Genomic DNA, 20552 nt, shown 5'->3' on the forward strand with positions numbered 1-20552 from the left:
TGCTCGATTTGAGCTATACGCGTGCACCTGCAAAACGTGCACCGTATACCCGAATAGTATACTTCTATGTGATCCCAGCCTAAGGCAAGTAAATCGTAGTGTGGCATGTCTGAAAAGCAATCAATTTGTGCAAAATATCTTAGATCAGTGGCGTAGCCAGGACTTTTTCAGAGGGTAGAGGACGAGGGGTTTGGCAACTTCCTTCCAAGGGGGCAAATTTGATGACAATGGTTAAAATGGGCTAATAAGTACAAAAAATAGTGCCAGTCTAATATTTTTTATAGACTTGCAATTTTTTTTTTAAAGGAAATTTTAAGTCAAAGTATTTTCTTTAGTTTCATGTACTTTTTTGCTATTTTGCCCAAATATAGGCCATAAACCTGATTAAATAAATTTCGTATGCACACCAGAAATTTACTCACGATTGACGGTTTCGTCTATCATGGTCGATAGACATCTTCAGAATGATGATGGTAGATCCTCACCATATTCAGTGATTTAAGGCCATAAACCTCTTTGAGATATATTCAGATGCAGTCTGTGGCCCTCAGAGGGTGTCACAGATTTAGCAAGTATGTAGTGCGAGGCCAGCTTCATGGGCTGGACCTAGCACAAAGATGCAACCTCGGAGTCTCTGCATATATCGCTCATTCTACAAAATCCGGTGCCAATCCACTGTAAAAATTGAAAAAAATAAAGTTGTTCAAAAAGACCTGCTTTTTGTGTTTTTTAACAGCAAATGTATCACTACTTTCAAATGTAAAAGATTGTCAACACCACTTGTATATTTTTCTTTCAGGACTTCATGATGTTTTTTAACACTAAAACTCAATGTAATGTGAGCTACGTTACGGCTACAAAATGGGCTGGTTTTACTTAATCCAAGGTCATAAAAAGCAAGCGAAAGATCACTTGAGTGAAATGTAACACCGATTTCACCATTTCATAGAAGTTTTGAAGATGCATAAATGAGTGCGTAACGTAGCTCACAGTAACGTAGTTCACGGGTTTTTAATGTTTTTGATGTGATTTGCGAACGTTAGAATGTTATGTCGGTTAATTCTAATATAAATGGGGTTCGATCACTGGTACCTATCACATATTATTAGGAAGTACTTGTTATACAAGTGCATACTATGGAATTCTGGTAACGTAGCTCACCAATCTTAACATGGTCGGTCGAAATTTCAATGTTTACAACATTTCTATGCCAAAAGTGCTACAGCATCACGATTTTTACTGTTATTTTTAAAAACCTATGAGTGTTTCCTTTCAAAACCGTAAACTACGTTGATACCTCTGTTTTACGCCTTTCCAATAACGTGTGTTAAAAAGTGGTAACGTAGCTCACAGCGTTTTCGTGGAAAGTGCAATTTATTTTAGAATTACACAAAGACGTTTTAATCACTAAAAAATAATGTTAATATGCAATATGATGACGCCTTATCTAATTAAAAAACAACAAATATGTAAAGATATCGCATTTATTCAAAGAAAATATTAAGGATCAGATTTGACACTTCAGCAGTGGAAACGCAATTTTAGCGATTTTCGAGCCTTTGCAAGGGTTAATCAGGCTGAAGAAAGCATTTAAAGTATGGACAACTATATATGTCCGTGTAGATCTCGTTTAGTTCTACCAGAAAAACAACATATTTGATGCCCTAAATGCTCGACAAAGTATTTGTGGACCAAAGAATGGAAAAAGGGCTATTGGCACCGGATTTTGTAGAATGAGCGATATGCTACATCAAACAGGACCCAAAAGTAGTGCCAGGATGTTATAATAATGCTATTGAAAAAAAAAGCATGAAAATTTGTCTTGAAAATTGATTGACTTCAGCCATGTGTTGACATTAAGGAACTCAAGGGATAATTTTTCAAAACTAGCTCTAGACAAGCTAGACATAAAGTAAACCCAGCACAAATTAAACATTAGAAGTGATGGAGTTGAGCTTACTTAGTTACTTTCTAAATATCTCTTTTTTTAGCCATGTTCACCAATTTGACAAATCACTCTGGCAGCTCCCATATTGGATTACACAAACGACGCTTTTGTTGATCCAACTTTCATTAACGATGGGAATTGAAGTGAGTATAAAATAGGAAAAAGATATTGACACTATTCTGAAAGGAGGACACGTTCTTCATGGCAGTGTGTTCATGTCACCGAATTATAAATCTGTAAATGTGTTGGATGGTAAAGGGACTTTAATCATTGTTTCTCTCTGAATCTGCCCTTTCTTAAGTTTGTTCGGTTTATATAAGGCGGAAATTATTCGGCTTTTGTTACTGCGTGTGTCAATAAAGTCCCAACTCATGCTCGCGTAAATTCACATAAGCATGCACTAGTCACGCATTACGCAACGTACACCTAGCGTAAGCACTGCGCCCAACAGCATGCACGCCATTCTATATTAATACACAGTGTTATGAGTCTTATTTTTTTCCACCTTATATAAGCTGAACAAACTTTAGTGTAGTGGTAGTATCAACTACAGGAGCTTATTGGGTCATGGTTATTTAATAAATTAATGATTTAAAAATTTCTTAATAATAAATAAATGAATAATAATTAAAGCGATATATCAGAGTTCAAAGTGTCCCAAAAGTGCTCATTGAAAATCAGAAGTTACAAATTGGGCTATTCCAGAAATTAAAGGCACACCCCCTAAAGAAGACATGGGATTCCCAAAAATTTTCACCATTTTTTGCTCTGGGAATTCCCCCAAAATGGCCATTATTCTCACAACCCTAAAGAAGACATGGAATTCCCAAGAAAAAGACGCCTTTTTAGGCTTGGGAATTCCCATAAATGTTTGCTAAAATTTGCATGTCTTCTTTAGGGACACTGAGAATTCCCATTTTTTTAAGCATTTTTTTTTTTCAAAATGGGAATTCCCATTATTTCGGACATAATTTTGGTATGGGAATTCCCAAAACATTATGGTACAAATTCATGTGTCTTCTTTAGGGGGGGGGGGTGCCATTAATTTCTGGAATAGCCCAATGCTGATTGGGCTTATTGGTTCAGTTTTAAAGTAATTAAAAGGCACAGCTTACATCACTTCTTGTCCCATCATACTAGGCCTGTACCCTTCACATGATTGCACAGCCAACTTCTGTCTCCATCTTCTCCTTCATTGAATGCTAGCTGTAAAATATTATATTTTTGACACGCCTTTCAGTTCATGCTACCCCCAAGTAATGACTCAATGTAAAAATGATCCAAATCACCCAATCCAATATAATTATGGATACTCTAAGTTTATATGCCAAAATGTGGTAAAAGTAAGACACCTATTCCCACCACATAACCCATTATGACATGAATAATAAATAGAGACCTCTGTGGTAGTATTGGATGTCCCAACAATCTGTCCTCATCAAAATTTGAAAATGAAAAATATGACATAAGATAGGAAAATGGCATCATGGTCTGCTGGGCTGTCCAGTGAGTGCAACGATTGCTGAGAGTGAGAATATCGTTGTCATGTTTGAATAATTCATGGTTAATTTTAAGGCAAATCTGTCATTGGATCCGGATGTGTTATTTGGATGATGAGGGCTTCAAATGATTTCTTGGACTTGCTAAATAGCATTTGGAGAAGATTTGTGACACAACACCAATAAATGAGACTTGTCTTGAATTTGAATTTGGACTAGAAATTTTGGTCAATTATAAGAACACTGAATGACAAATTTAATATGTATGGTCCCAATGTACTTTGTAATGTAACAGTAAAATGTAATAAAAGTGATTGTAATATTCAAATAACCTGCAAAATGACAATTTGATTCCAAAATGTTTGGTACAGTTAATGCTGCTTGTATAGTATTAATTTGTAGAAATTCATTTCATTTAATCCAAGATATTTGCTCAGTGTTATACTAAAATATGGATGTAGTAACTGGTAAGCCTTGTACCAATTTGAAAAGATTGAGAGTAAGCTTATTGTACTATTTTTAGCTCTTAATTGATTAATTAATTGACAGTAATTATATTGACTTATTACTCAATAGATGCATTGTCTTTTTGAAAGACAGTTCTTGTTCCTATCAATTTTGAATATAAAATATTCATACTTTCAGCTTAGTATACCTAAATAGCAAGTACAGAATTAATCAGAAGTATTTTTATTTTATTGTAAGATTATGAAATATGTCAGTATATTTTGAAAATTAAAAAAAAATGGGGTTAATGGAGATTTTCAAAGAAAGGATTCTAAGCAAGAGTAAATTAGCATATATTAAACTAAAAGTATTATTACAACACAGAAATGCTATATTTAACATATTGCAAAGGACATTTTTGTTTTCATTATATAAATGGATTCAAATCAGTGTAAAAGCATTTAAAAAGTACATGATATCATCTAAGGGAGTGCATGCAGCTTTAATGAATGAATGTTTGATTCCAATTATGAGTTGCACTTTGTCATTGATATATGCAGCTGATTCCATCAAACTTGGAAAATGTTAGCTCAGCCTAAAAATGAGTTAAAAGCTTGGAAGATGCGAAAAAAATCACATATATTGCCATTTTTATGCCTGTGTTTTTATATTTGTCAAAATATGAATACTTTGCTTGGAAAATTTTAATCAGAGAGGTTGAAATTGATACTATAGCTGTACACTGCAATGGCTGTTGCGGTTGAAATCCATAAACCCCCTATGGGAGACATAACCAAAATCTGCCACACAGAGGGTGTGAATTTTAAATGGGGTTACCATGAATGGGGTGACTCCATTTGAAATCTACACCCCGTGTGGGAGATTAAGGTCATGTAGAGGGTGTGTGAATTTCAACTGGAATAGCACCATACCATTATGAATGGTAGTGCATTTGTAAAACTGCATCACCCATTACTCTCCATTTGAAAAGGTCTGTAATTCACTTATCTTATTAGCATAGCATGAAGTTAGTGTCAAATTCAAACTCACATTGCACACATTATGATGACACTAAAACCTCTGTTTTGAAATTTGACCATGTTTTTGGTTTTGTGAGAACAGGATAGGTTTATATGATATGGCATTAAAGATTATGATTTGCAGATCTAACTTGGTCAGCCACAAGAGATCATTTCTCCACTTTACTGTCAGCATATGGAATGCCCTTACTGAACTTGTGTTGCCTACATATACATACAAATAGGATATACAGAACTTTAACTTCAAGTGAGTGGTAAACTGTTTGTGATCCTGACACAGTGGCATAACCAGGAAGGAAGGGGGGGGGTTGCCCCACCCCCTGGGAATGGGAATGGCAAAGAGTAAAATGGCATTAAAATGACTGCATATAGATATCTGCTGATAATGTCTTGATTAGTCTTAACATCAGAAAAATATGTCTTAAAAACAGTTACTTTCCATATGGTTTGCTGATCAAAGATTCGAATGATCCAAATATATTCAGTAGGCCCTATATGATATTGGTATAGGCCTACAATTAATCGCAGTTTGAGAGGCCGAATATTAACATGCTAGCATAAAATTGGTATTTTTGTAAAATATATCTTTGTGGTGCCCTGCTTTCAAACAATGCCAACAATATTATTTCACATGTAATTGTGTTTTTCTCATAACTTAAGGGTTGGGGTATGAGCGTTTGGACAGTATTTATTTTGGGACATTAGAGCACATCAGACAAATGGATTGCATTCTGAATATTTGAAGAATGTCATTCTGATATCAAATAATTTTGATTTTTGAAATTCGCAATTTAATACACATTTTATGGCAAATCATTAAAAATTGATATTTTTGATATTTAACAGTACTTGAAGTAAACTTTATAAATCTGATGATTTATACTTAAAGTGTAAAGGTGGGATGAAAACCGACGATCAATTGAAAATTTTGACCTTTCAGTATTGAAGATATGGATTTTTTTCCCAAAACACCAAAAAAATTAGGTCTTTTGGGAAAAAATCCATATCTTCAATATGAAAGGTCAAAATTTTCAATTGACCGTCGGCTTTTCCTCCCTGCTACATACACTTTAAGAATATATCATTAGATTTATATAATTTACTTGAGGACTGTTATATATCAAAAATTTGAAAATATCAAATTTTTATAATTTGTCATAAAATTTGTATTATATTGTGATTTTAAAAAATGAAAATTATTTGATATCAGAAAGACATGCTTCAGATTCAGAATGCAATTTAATAGGTCTGAGGTGCTCTCATGTCCCACAAAAAATACTGTCGAAACGCAATAAACGCTCATTTTGGATCCCTTAATATCGCATCTAAATATTATCCTTTTGCAAGGTTTACTTGGAGAAGAACAGTGACCCGTAAGCGCGAAATTTAACATGACAAAAAATGTTGCAATTTTCCAGTTGATCTATTTGTATCGCATCTTGCCTTGTGAAACACTTTCAAGAATCGTGCATCTATTCAGGATAGCCCAAGGATAAGTTTGATCAGTGTAAAATAGGCAGGCCATGTAACTATCCCAAATCAATACATGACAGTGTTTCCACACTATGCATTACATATGAGCTAGCCTTATGTACTGATATCACGTTATGAGGTGAGCTACGCACTTCATCTTATGTATGTGATGATTTGTGTGGTCGAAGAAAAAGGAGGTTCGATAAATTTGTTGCTTGCATCCCAGGAGTGAGTTATAGGTTATAGTTGGGAAAAGCGATTGTCCCAGATTTATAGTGGTGACATAGAAGCAAGAATCAGGGCCGGGCTGCATTATATGCGTACAGTGTAGTCTAGATTCTGCCATTTATCTGCAGCGTAATACCGTAGTTAATTCTAAGGAGGTTGTACAGTGTAGTCTAGATTCTGCCATTTATCTGCAGCGTAATACCGTAGTTAATTCTAAGGAGGTTGTACAATGTAGTCTAGATTCTGCCATTTATCTGCAGCGTAATACCGTAGTTAATTCTAAGGAGGTTGTACAGTGTAGTCTAGATTCTGCCATTTATCTGCAGCGTAATACCGTAGTTAATTCTAAGGAGGTTGTACAGTGTAGTCTAGATTCTGCCATTTATCTGCAGCGTAATACCGTAGTTAATTCTAAGGAGGTTGTACAGTGTAGTCTAGATTCTGCCATTTATCTGCAGCGTAATACCGTAGTTAATTCTAAGGAGGTTGTACAGTGTAGTGTAGATTCTGCCATTTATCTGCAGCGTAATACCGTAGTTAATTCTAAGGAGGTTGTACAGTGTAGTGTAGATTCTGCCATTTATCTGCAGCGTAATACCATAGTTAATTCTAAGGAGGTTGTACAGTGTAGTGTAGATTCTGCCATTTATCTGCAGCGTAATACCGTAGTTAATTCTAAGGAGGTTGTACAGTGTAGTCTAGATTCTGCCATTTATCTGCAGCGTAATACCGTAGTTAATTCTAAGGAGGTTGTACAGTGTAGTGTAGATTCTGCCATTTATCTGCAGCGTAATACCGTAGTTAATTCTAAGGAGGTTGTACAGTGTAGTGTAGATTCTGCCATTTATCTGCAGCGTAATACCATAGTTAATTCTAAGGAGGTTGTACAGTGCAGTCTAGATTCTGCCATTTATCTGCAGCGTAATACCATAGTTAATTCTAAGGAGGTTGTACAGTGTAGTGTAGATTCTGCCATTTATCTGCAGCGTAATACCATAGTTAATTCTAAGGAGGTTGTACAGTGTAGTGTAGATTCTGCCATTTATCTGCAGCGTAATACCATAGTTAATTCTAAGGAGGTTGTACAGTGTAGTGTAGATTCTGCCATTTATCTGCAGCGTAATACCGTAGTTAATTCTAAGGAGGTTGTACAGTGTAGTGTAGATTCTGCCATTTATCTGCAGCGTAATACCGTAGTTAATTCTAAGGAGGTTGTACAGTGTAGTCTAGATTCTGCCATTTATCTGCAGCGTAATACCGTAGTTAATTCTAAGGAGGTTGTACAGTGTAGTCTAGATTCTGCCATTTATCTGCAGCGTAATACCGTAGTTAATTCTAAGGAGGTTGTACAGTGTAGTCTAGATTCTGCCATTTATCTGCAGCGTAATACCGTAGTTAATTCTAAGGAGGTTGTACAGTGTAGTCTAGATTCTGCCATTTATCTGCAGCGTAATACCGTAGTTAATTCTAAGGAGGTTGTACAGTGTAGTCTAGATTCTGCCATTTATCTGCAGCGTAATACCGTAGTTAATTCTAAGGAGGTTGTACAGTGTAGTCTAGATTCTGCCATTTATCTGCAGCGTAATACCGTAGTTAATTCTAAGGAGGTTGTACAGTGTAGTCTAGATTCTGCCATTTATCTGCAGCGTAATACCGTAGTTAATTCTAAGGAGGTTGTACAGTGTAGTCTAGATTCTGCCATTTATCTGCAGCGTAATACCGTAGTTAATTCTAAGGAGGTTGTACAGTGTAGTCTAGATTCTGCCATTTATCTGCAGCGTAATACCGTAGTTAATTCTAAGGAGGTTGTACAGTGTAGTCTAGATTCTGCCATTTATCTGCAGCGTAATACCGTAGTTAATTCTAAGGAGGTTGTACAGTGTAGTCTAGATTCTGCCATTTATCTGCAGCGTAATACCGTAGTTAATTCTAAGGAGGTTGTACAGTGTAGTCTAGATTCTGCCATTTATCTGCAGCGTAATACCGTAGTTAATTCTAAGGAGGTTGTACAGTGTAGTCTAGATTCTGCCATTTATCTGCAGCGTAATACCGTAGTTAATTCTAAGGAGGTTGTACAGTGTAGTCTAGATTCTGCCATTTATCTGCAGCGTAATACCGTAGTTAATTCTAAGGAGGCTAAAGTCTTTTGAAATTCTACTACTTGAAGTAAAATGTACACCAGATGGTTGCTGTTTCACATGGTAGCATGCTATTCAGTCAGACCTATGGCTTTTTGAGCAATTCCGATTGGGTTTCATCCCCAGTTTCATGTTGAGAAGAAAGAATAAAATCCAGCCAACCATCCAATCAATTTAAGAATTTAGAGACATAAGTAACAATCTGGATGGAATTTTAATTGGTAGTAATAATCATACAAGAATTCTTTTATATTTTACAACAGTCCTCAAAGCATTCTTGCATGTTCTAAACATCTTTAGTTTCTGTGGTTACCAAACACCCATTAAGAAATTCTAAGCAAGGCCCAGAATGTTTTTTTAAATTAGTGCTATATTACGAGGAAATTTAAATTGTAAATGAGTAAAATGTACGCATTTTATCAGTGAAAAGTTGTCAAATTTATATTGACTAGTTACTCCTGGGAACACTGTGTATACTTTCAGTCATCTGGGATTTGATCAATTAGTAGATAATTAAATCTGGTCAACCAGAAAAACTCACTTTTTGGTCAGATGGAATCACCGACGGCTAAAACCTTTGGCCTTCAGCTGGGTGGATGATTTAGGGTCATCCGAGGTCAATCGATGAGGAAATTGCTTGATGACCCGATCCCAACCATGTGACAGATTAACTCTAACGCCCCCGCTCCTGTTGAGGGACGGTTGTTCGGCTCGTACCCACACTGCTTCTTTGACTCCCCGTTCAAACCAACGGGGTTCACGGTCCAAAATGACAATGTCAAGCAACTTCCTCATCGATTGACCTCGGATGACCCTAAATCATCCACCCAGCTGAAGGCCAAAGGTTTTGGTCGAAACGTCGGTGATTCCATCTGACCAAAAAGTGAGTTTTTCTGGTTGACCAGATTTAATTATCTACTAATTACTCCTGGGAACTCCTTAATTATCATCTTTTTCCAAATGGGCTATTCCAGTTTAAATTCTGTACACATCCCGTATGATAGACATGACCTTTCATGTATATTTCATATGGAGTTGCCCATTAGGCAATCCAGTTTGAAATTCACACTCTCTGCATAGACTCTGTGAGGGAGATTAAGGTCATGTCTTCTATAGAGGGTGTGTGGGTTTCAACAAGAATAGTCCAATGCAGGCTTTTTATGTTGAACACTTGATACTGAATACAAATCAATGCCTCAGGACTTATACTTTATCAGATATTAAAAACTCACTTATTAATATGTTACTAACATGCTATAAAAATGAAAGGAAATGGAGTTCTAGAATGTGATTTGTAGAAAAAAAATGACAGAAAAGAATGATGGAAGATGACGATATATAAAAGTGAGGAAAAACTGCCATCTCTAGAGAGCTGTTTTATCATGTTAGTGTTCCTCTAACAATTGGATGACTTTTTATTTAACCATTTGCATGCAGGAGACAATGGCAAGAGGAAGATAACCAGACACATGACTAAGCTTTTGGCTCTCAACATACCCTCCACTTAAATGGTAGCATCAGCTTAGGCTCTTCTGACTTTCATCCACATCTCTTCAATGTGCCTACTTATGCCTGAAATTACTGATCAAAACTCAAATGAAAATCACAGAAAAATAATCTGTGCATCACATTTCAATGGCTCTAACAGTTACTCTGCAAATCTGTTTTTTATATGTATTATAGGCAGCAATATGTTGTGTAGAAAATCCCCAATTTGACTTTAATAATAACACAGAAAAATTGATATGGGCATCAAGTTTCAATGACTGCAAAATTTAAAATTACAGTGCCATTTCTTGATGTGAATTGCAACATTATATGTATGGAATGTGTCCAGTTTGATGTTCATAAAATGACTTAAAGCACCCAGAGTGCTAATCAAGTCAAATACAGTACTTATTTCACAAATAGTTTTTGAGTGTGCTAAAGTAGTAACTGCATGCAAATTTTCTGCACCACGCTCAATTCATTCAGTGAATTTTGTAACAAAATTTAATGTCTAGGTAATACATGAAGAGTTAAAATCTGTGTGTGAGTATATTGCACCTACACCAGTCAGTGGAGTTTCTTAATATACAGTAGACCCACAGGCTGACTGGGGAGATCCTTCTTTTTTGAGTCCTCCAGGGTGCACACATCTAGTACTATATAATCGATCATTATGTAATTTATTTTGGTGTAAAGAGGCAGGAGAAAAGCACACTACTGTTCTTACAACGGCAGTTTATAAACACAAGTCATGTGTCTGTCTGTCTGTCTCCTGAGTGTGATTGAAGATATTGCAAGCTTTTACAGTCATTGCTTGTGTTCTTTCATTAGTATAGCATGTAAGTATGCAAATAATTGTGGTTCTAATTGGTTATGTGAATACAAGCACAGTTCTGATTGGGTGTTTAATTAAGAGAACAGTTCTGATTGGATGTTTGAACAGAATCAAGTCTAGCACTTGTTCAGTGCGGAGGAGAACATGACAGTTAACGCTGAAGCGTGTTCAAAGGCAGCTGTGCATGCTGTGCACCTCCCCCCCCACCTTGCCGTGAGGAACTGGAACCACTTCTCATCAATCTTGAGTGCCCTTCTTATGTATGTATCCATTTGCTTATGTTTTGTATTCTTTTTTTGCTTCTTATTTTTGCCTATATCTCACTTTCATCATTTGCCTACTTTGGTCTGATTGGATCAGATAGAGAGCATTTTCTGGATGAGAAATACTTGAAAATGGGACTGGTATCTTCCATTTAAAACCTTGTGTTTCAAAGGTCAGTACCTAATGATTGCAAGTGCTTTAACACCCTTTAAACAAATTTCAAAAATTCTTGAGCATGTTCTATGAAAATAATGCCCATTAAGCTGTGTTGAATTTCAGAAAAGTTCCCGAGGACAAAACCAGCCCACCACAGTGCAGAGCATGATTTGCGTGCTTACAATTTGATTGTGAACATCATCAATAAAATAGAACATAACCCAATTTTAAAAACATGCCCCTAGTAAGAAAACAAAATATAGATGGCAATCAGGACAAACTCATATTTTACAAAGCAATGTTCTGGCTTGGTTTATATAATTTTGAAGAAATAAGAAGAAAGCAACATTTATTTAATAACCTAATTCAAACACAGATAGTATTACTTTCTTTGAAGTAAATAAAAATATCGTATATCTTATACAGTATACTGTGTGGCCATTATGTATGCATACATGTTCCTGGGCATAATGTTGACTTTATGCATGTTGCGTACAGACATGGTGATACAGTAATTTATCTCAAAAACTGAATTTTGATTGTGTGTGTGCGTGTAAACCTATCAGCTTTACAACCAGCTTTATCTGTACAAGACTTAGAAACATGTAGATGCAATTCAAGCCAGGATGCAGATACATCCGGCTATGGTTTTCAATCTCAATGTATTTATTCAAACTGAATGATAAAATGTATTGGAAATGTAATTTACTAATAAGAATAAAAACGCACCTAGATAGAGCTCAAACCAGGACACATGTAGCTTCATCCGGCCATGGTTTGTAATCTCATTATTTAGATTCAAAATGAGAGATGAAATGTATTGGCCCAATCTCAGATTCTTGTGATATAGTTCATTGTTTTATGAAGACATTTCAAATTGCTATATAAATCTGAAAGCAATAGTCATGCACATGTACAAGACACTGACCTTTTTTTAGCCCTATACCCAACACACACTCTTAACAACATTTTACTCAACTTGAGTAAAAAGGTCACAACTTAACAAATTGAGTAAAAAAGTACTCAAATTGAGTAAATGATACCCAACATTGAGCTTACATTAATAAATAATACCCTCAATGTTGGGTACTATTTATTAATATGAGCTCAATGTTGGGCATTCAATTTGAGTAATGATTTGATTGAGTTGTGACCTTTTTACTCAAGTTGAGTAAAATGTAAAATATTGTTAAGAGAGCAAGTACAAACATGCCAAGTACATACATTTCTGGATATTTCATGATCTTTAAAATAACATTGAAGAACCTATATCTCAAAATCCCTAATGTAAAATCCTTCGCTTATGATAGTGCAAAACTTTATATACATAGAAGGAATAAAGCTTGCATAATTGAATCATTTTTAGCCCCATACCCTAGCTTGTTTCAAATGTAAACACACTCTCTCCACTTAATCAAGTTTCTATGTGATTAATTGTCTGCTATTCCACCTCTATTTTGCACTTACTATAGTCAGATCGATTTATAACAGGCTTATCACTTTGACTCCAAAATGATGGTAAATACAAAGACTTGTACTCAAATATGTGTGTGTTTATGCGATATAAAGTGGGAAAATGGGTTAATGTTTTCAAGCTCAAGCTAGTTTACTCTTTAAATTGACTTATAAGATTGTAAGATTGATTTATTGCAGATTTTATTGCAGGTTTACAATTTTAGCTTTTAAAACTTGATGTGTCTAGTTAAACTTATACAGAAACTGTCAGAAATTAAGTCGAATTACATCTTTTTCTCACATACTACAGTAAATTGATTTATTGAAGGCTTGTTATTGTACTGTTGAAATGTTATCCACTAAAGATAGCAAATGCTATCTACTGAAGATATGCTGAAATATCAAATATTATCCACTAAAAATAGCAAATGCTATCTACTGAAGATAGCAAGATGATATGCTGAAATAGCAAATGTTATCCACTAAAGATAGCAAAGATATCATCAGTAACTGATGAAAGCAAGGCTATAGGTGACCCCGGCCATCCGGGTACTTATTTTATATGACGCTACACTTACGCTTTTCAACCCACAATAGATCGTGGAGCAGAGCGACTAGTTGAAGACTTGTAGCAGAGCTGACTCAGTTTGTTTGCATTCTGTTTTGACCTCGAATTGAGCAAATTTCTGGGCGATTTGGGTCAAATAAAGGTTAAATACTTGGCGAAAATTTCATTTTATGTGAAGCTGAACACATGAACATGTAGAGAAGAGTCTTTATTTTTGTTGTTGGCTGGAGGCCCCATGTCAAGAAGTTATGGAAATGGTAGTATTTTGGCCGATTTGAAAAGGGACAAACCACAGAAAACTACAAATTTGTCTTCTGAATCGGATTTGTTGTCAACGGAGGTCAACGGCTTGTGACATCATTCCGGGGACACCTATATGCTGAAATAGCAAATGTTATCCACTAAAAATAGCAAATGCTATCTACTAAAGATAGCAAGTTTTGAAAATTCAAGTTTATGTAAGTATTTTCCTATATTTATTTTCCTATTATATTCTTGCACAGTTTTCCACTGTAATATTCACCTGCACAACTGTTGAAATACCAAATGATATTTGCTGAAGATATCACTTGCAAATGCTATCTTCTGAAGATAGCAACATGCCATTTATTGAAATAACAAATGCTCTCTGTTGAAGGCAACAAAATATCATACTGAAAGTAGCAAATGTTATCTTCTGAAGATAGCAACATGCCATTTATTGAAATAACAAATGCTCTCTGTTGAAGGTAACAAAATATCATACTGAAAGTAGCAAATGTTATCTACTGAAGATAGCAACATGCCATTTATTGAAATAACAAATGCTCTCTGTTGAAGGTAACAAAATATCATACTGAAAGTAGCAAATGATATCTACTGAAGATAGCAACATGCCATTTATTGAAATAACAAATGCTCTCTGTTGAAGACAACAACATATCATACTGAAAGTAGCAAATGTTATCTACTGAAGATAGCAACATGCCATTTATTGAAATAACAAATGCTCTCTGTTGAAGGTAACAAAATATCATACTGAAAGTAGCAAATGTTATCTACTGAAGATAGCAACATGCCATTTATTGAAATAACAAATGCTCTCTGTTGAAGGTAACAAAATATCATACTGAAAGTAGCAAATGATATCTACTGAAGATAGCAACATGCCATTTATTGAAATAACAAATGCTCTCTGTTGAAGACAACAAAATATCATACTGAAAGTAGCAAATGTTATCTACTGAAGATAGCAACATGCCATTTATTGAAATAACAAATGCTCTCTGTTGAAGACAACAAAATATCATACTGAAAGTAGCAAATGTTATCTACTGAAGATAGCAACATGCCATTTATTGAAATAACAAATGCTCTCTGTTGAAGGTAACAAAATATCATACTGAAAGTAGCAAATGATATCTACTGAAGATAGCAACATGCCATTTATTGAAATAACAAATGCTCTCTGTTGAAGACAACAAAATATCATACTGAAAGTAGCAAATGTTATCTACTGAAGATAGCAACATGCCATTTATTGAAATAACAAATGCTCTCTGTTGAAGACAACAAAATATCATACTGAAAGTAGCAAATGTTATCTACTGAAGATAGCAACATGCCATTTATTGAAATAACAAATGCTCTCTGTTGAAGGTAACAAAATATCATACTGAAAGTAGCAAATGTTATCTACTGAAGATAGCAACATGCCATTTATTGAAATAACAAATGCTCTCTGTTGAAGGTAACAAAATATCATACTGAAAGTAGCAAATGATATCTACTGAAGATAGCAACATGCCATTTATTGAAATAACAAATGCTCTCTGTTGAAGGCAACAAAATATCATACTGAAAGTAGCAAATGTTATCTACTGAAGATAGCAACATGCCATTTATTGAAATAACAAATGCTCTCTGTTGAAGGCAACAAAATATCATACTGAAAGTAGCAAATGTTATCTACTGAAGATAGCAACATGCCATTTATTGAAATAACAAATGCTCTCTGTTGAAGGTAACAAAATATCATACTGAAAGTAGCAAATGATATCTACTGAAGATAGCAACATGCCATTTATTGAAATAACAAATGCTCTCTGTTGAAGACAACAAAATATCATATTGAAAGTAGCAAATGACATCTACTGAAGATAGCAACATGCCATTTATTGAAATAACAAATGCTCTCTGTTGAAGGCAACAAAATATCATACTGAAAGTAGCAAATGTTATCTTCTGAAGATAGCAACATGCCATTTATTGAAATAACAAATGCTCTCTGTTGAAGACAACAAAATATCATACTGAAAGTAGCAAATGTTATCTACTGAAGATAGCAACATGCCATTTATTGAAATAACAAATGCTCTCTGTTGAAGACAACAAAATATCATACTGAAAGTAGCAAATGTTATCTTCTGAAGATAGCAACATGCCATTTATTGAAATAACAAATGCTCTCTGTTGAAGGTAACAAAATATCATACTGAAAGTAGCAAATGATATCTACTGAAGATAGCAACATGCCATTTATTGAAATAACAAATGCTCTCTGTTGAAGACAACAAAATATCATACTGAAAGTAGCAAATGTTATCTTCTGAAGATAGCAACATGCCATTTATTGAAATAACAAATGCTCTCTGTTGAAGACAACAAAATATACTGAAAGTAGCAAATGTTATCTACTGAAGATAGCAACATGCCATTTATTGAAATAACAAATGCTCTCTGTTGAAGACAACAAAATATACTGAAAGTAGCAAATGTTATCTACTGAAGATAGCAACATGCCATTTATTGAAATAACAAATGCTCTCTGTTGAAGGCAACAAAATATCATACTGAAAGTAGCAAATGATATCTACTGCAGATAGCAACATGCCATTTATTGAAATAACAAATGCTCTCTGTTGAAGGCAACAAAATATCATACTGAAAGTAGCAAATGTTATCTTCTGAAGATAGCAACATGCCATTTATTGAAATAACAAATGCTCTCTGTTGAAGGTAACAAAATATCATACTGAAAGTAGCAAATGTTATCTACTGAAGATAGCAACATGCCATTTATTGAAATAACAAATGCTCTCTGTTGAAGGTAACAAAATATCATACTGAAAGTAGCAAATGTTATCTTCTGAAGATAGCAACATGTCATTTATTGAAAATAACAAATGCTCTCTGTTGAAGACAACAAAATATCATACTGAAAGTAGCAAATGTTATCTACTGAAGATAGCAACATGTAATTTATTGAAAATAACAAATGCTCTCTGTTGAAGGCAACAAAATATACTGAAAGTAGCAAATGTTATCTACTGAAGATAGCATCATGCCATTTATTGAAATAGCAAATGCTCTCTGTTGAAGGTAACAAAATATCATACTGAAAGTAGCAAATGTTATCTACTGAGGATAGCAACATGCCATTTATTGAAATAACAAATGCTCTCTGTTGAAGGCAACAAAATATCATACTGAAAGTAGCAAATGTTATCTACTGAAGATAGCAACATGCCATTTATTGAAATAACAAATGCTCTCTGTTGAAGACAACAAAATATCATACTGAAAGTAGCAAATGTTATCTACTGAAGATAGCAACATGCCATTTATTGAAATAACAAATGCTCTCTGTTGAAGACAACAAAATATCATACTGAAAGTAGCAAATGTTATCTACTGAAGATAGCAACATGCCATTTATTGAAATAACAAATGCTCTCTGTTGAAGGTAACAAAATATCATACTGAAAGTAGCAAATGTTATCTACTGAAGATAGCAACATGCCATTTATTGAAATAACAAATGCTCTCTGTTGAAGGCAACAAAATATCATACTGAAAGTAGCAAATGTTATCTACTGAAGATAGCAACATGCCATTTATTGAAATAACAAATGCTCTCTGTTGAAGGTAACAAAATATCATACTGAAAGTAGCAAATGTTATCTACTGAAGATAGCAACATGTCATTTATTGAAATAGCAAATGCTCTCTGTTGAAGACAACAAAATATCATACTGAAAGTAGCAAATGTTATCTACTGAAGATAGCAACATGCCATTTATTGAAATAACAAATGCTCTCTGTTGAAGGTAACAAAATATCATACTGAAAGTAGCAAATGTTATCTACTGAAGATAGCAACATGCCATTTATTGAAATAACAAATGCTCTCTGTTGAAGGTAACAAAATATCATACTGAAAGTAGCAAATGATATCTACTGAAGATAGCAACATGTAATTTATTGAAATAGCAAATGCTCTCTGTTGAAGACAACAAAATATCATACTGAAAGTAGCAAATGTTATCTACTGAAGATAGCAACATGCCATTTATTGAAATAACAAATGCTCTCTGTTGAAGGCAACAAAATATCATACTGAAAGTAGCAAATGTTATCTACTGAAGATAGCAACATGCCATTTATTGAAATAACAAATGCTCTCTGTTGAAGGCAACAAAATATCATACTGAAAGTAGCAAATGTTATCTACTGAATATAGCAACATGCCATTTATTGAAATAACAAATGCTCTCTGTTGAAGGCAACAAAATATCATACTGAAAGTAGCAAATGTTATCTACTGAAGATAGCAACATGCCATTTATTGAAATAACAAATGCTCTCTGTTGAAGGCAACAAAATATCATACTGAAAGTAGCAAATGTTATCTACTGAAGATAGCAACATGCCATTTATTGAAATAACAAGTGCTCTCTGTTGAAGGTAACAAAATATCATACTGAAAGTAGCAAATGTTATCTACTGAAGATAGCAACATGCCATTTATTGAAATAACAAATGCTCTCTGTTGAAGGCAACAAAATAACATACTGAAAGTAGCAAATGTTATCTACTGAAGATAGCAACATGCCATTTATTGAAATAACAAATGCTCTCTGTTGAAGGCAACAAAATATCATACTGAAAGTAGCAAATGTTATCTACTGAAGATAGCAACATGCCATTTATTGAAATAACAAATGCTCTCTGTTGAAGGCAACAAAATATCATACTGAAAGTAGCAAATGTTATCTACTGAAGATAGCAACATGCCATTTATTGAAATAACAAATGCTCTCTGTTGAAGGCAACAAAATATCATACTGAAAGTAGCAAATGTTATCTACTGAAGATAGCAACATGCCATTTATTGAAATAACAAATGCTCTCTGTTGAAGGCAACAAAATATCATACTGAAAGTAGCAAATGTTATCTACTGAAGATAGCAACATGCCATTTATTGAAATAACAAATGCTCTCTGTTGAAGGTAACAAAATATCATACTGAAAGTAGCAAATGTTATCTACATACCATTTACAGAAATAACAAAATGCTCTTTGCTGAAGATAACAAATATACTGTAACTGTCAAATGCTATCTACTAAAGATAACAAATCTATGTACCATAAACCATTGAATATGTTTCTATTATGGATTTTGACTCAACAAGCAGATCAAACCTTTATAACTTATCAGATATTTTTGTAAGTATAATAACTTCAGTCTTGAGATGGAGATATTGATATTATTTTATTGCAAATTCGTGGCCCATGGTCCAAATTACATACAATAAATTACAATATAAAAATACACATAAAAACAATCAGAATTAAATATTTAAGCAAAAATTGCACATGATAAGACACACACAAAGTCTTAATTTTATCAATATAGATGATTATAAAGTGTAAGAAGAAAATGTACAAATGACACAGGCACTTGCAAATATCAGGACAGTATTCTTTACAGGACAGTGTCCTAGAGGTCATGTATTATAGTCTCAGTATTCTAAAAATAGCGTATCTTTCTAAGCCAACTTTAATATTTCAACTTTTTATGCATAGTGAAATAAGATTCTTGTAATGCTATATACCTGGCTGGGTTTACACACTGCATAATCTATATTTGTTCTATTTTGATCCAGCTTTGCCTTTGTAAATCTTTTGTATTTTGATATATAAATTTCAGATTGTAACTTAGTTTTAATTTCTCTGTTGCAAGTCCAGTGACACCTCATACATATTGTCCTGGGTTCACTGTAGGGGATATTTTATATTGTTTTAAAATAAATAAAATGCAATAGAGATTATCAGTGTTCTATAAGCTGCATATCCTATCAGCGACTGCTATACCTTATTTATGATTTTCAAAAAAAGTACCTGCATGTGCAACCATGACTGTTTCAAAATAGCCCGCCAAAGTCATGCAAGTATTCTGCCAAGGTTGTGCATTGAATTGGTTTGAATGAGGAATACTACGGGAACCTTTTGTTAGAAGTCACACATGAGTAACATGGATAACCTCTATACATTATACCTACCGTAAAAATCCGTCTACAAGCATATATATGCCTCTAAACGAGGTTTTTTTTGACACAAGAGACAAGAGGCAGACACTCTCAACAAAAACGTTATTTGGAGTTTGAACAACTATATTACTGATAAAGGCGGCTGTACAAACATGTATATTTGTAGGACCAATCTATTGCAATGTTTTTGAGAAGGGTATTGGCCTTTCATATCTTTCGTTAGAGGCATATATGCTTCTAGACGGAATTCTACGGTATTTCAATGTATCCAAAGTTCCAGGGAAATTAATGAGATATCACTGGAGCTGGAATAGATGATAGTATATAGACATGAAAAATATATCAAAATAAATCACAGCATGCGTACCCTTGGTTAAGCAGTTTCTAAAATCACCATCAAAATTATCCAATTCAAATAAATATGTAGACAAAATCAGAGTTAATAAGCTCTGCATGAGCATGGCATTTTGAATCAAAAAGATAAGTTACTGCTCTGGAGCAAGTCCTGTGTAATACAGTGGCCCCATAAGGCTCATAAGACCCATCAAATCCAGAGTAATTCACTCTCAGTAACTTATATTTAATAGCAGTAGCATATATCAATCTAATTTACAAATGATATTTTTGACTTGATTCATACAATCAAATAGAGTATCCTGGCGAAATTATACACCAGTAAACCTGCAAGGCACTTGTATTAT

This window comes from Amphiura filiformis, chromosome 11, assembly GCF_039555335.1.
Source record: "Amphiura filiformis chromosome 11, Afil_fr2py, whole genome shotgun sequence".
Taxonomy (NCBI): domain Eukaryota; kingdom Metazoa; phylum Echinodermata; class Ophiuroidea; order Amphilepidida; family Amphiuridae; genus Amphiura; species Amphiura filiformis.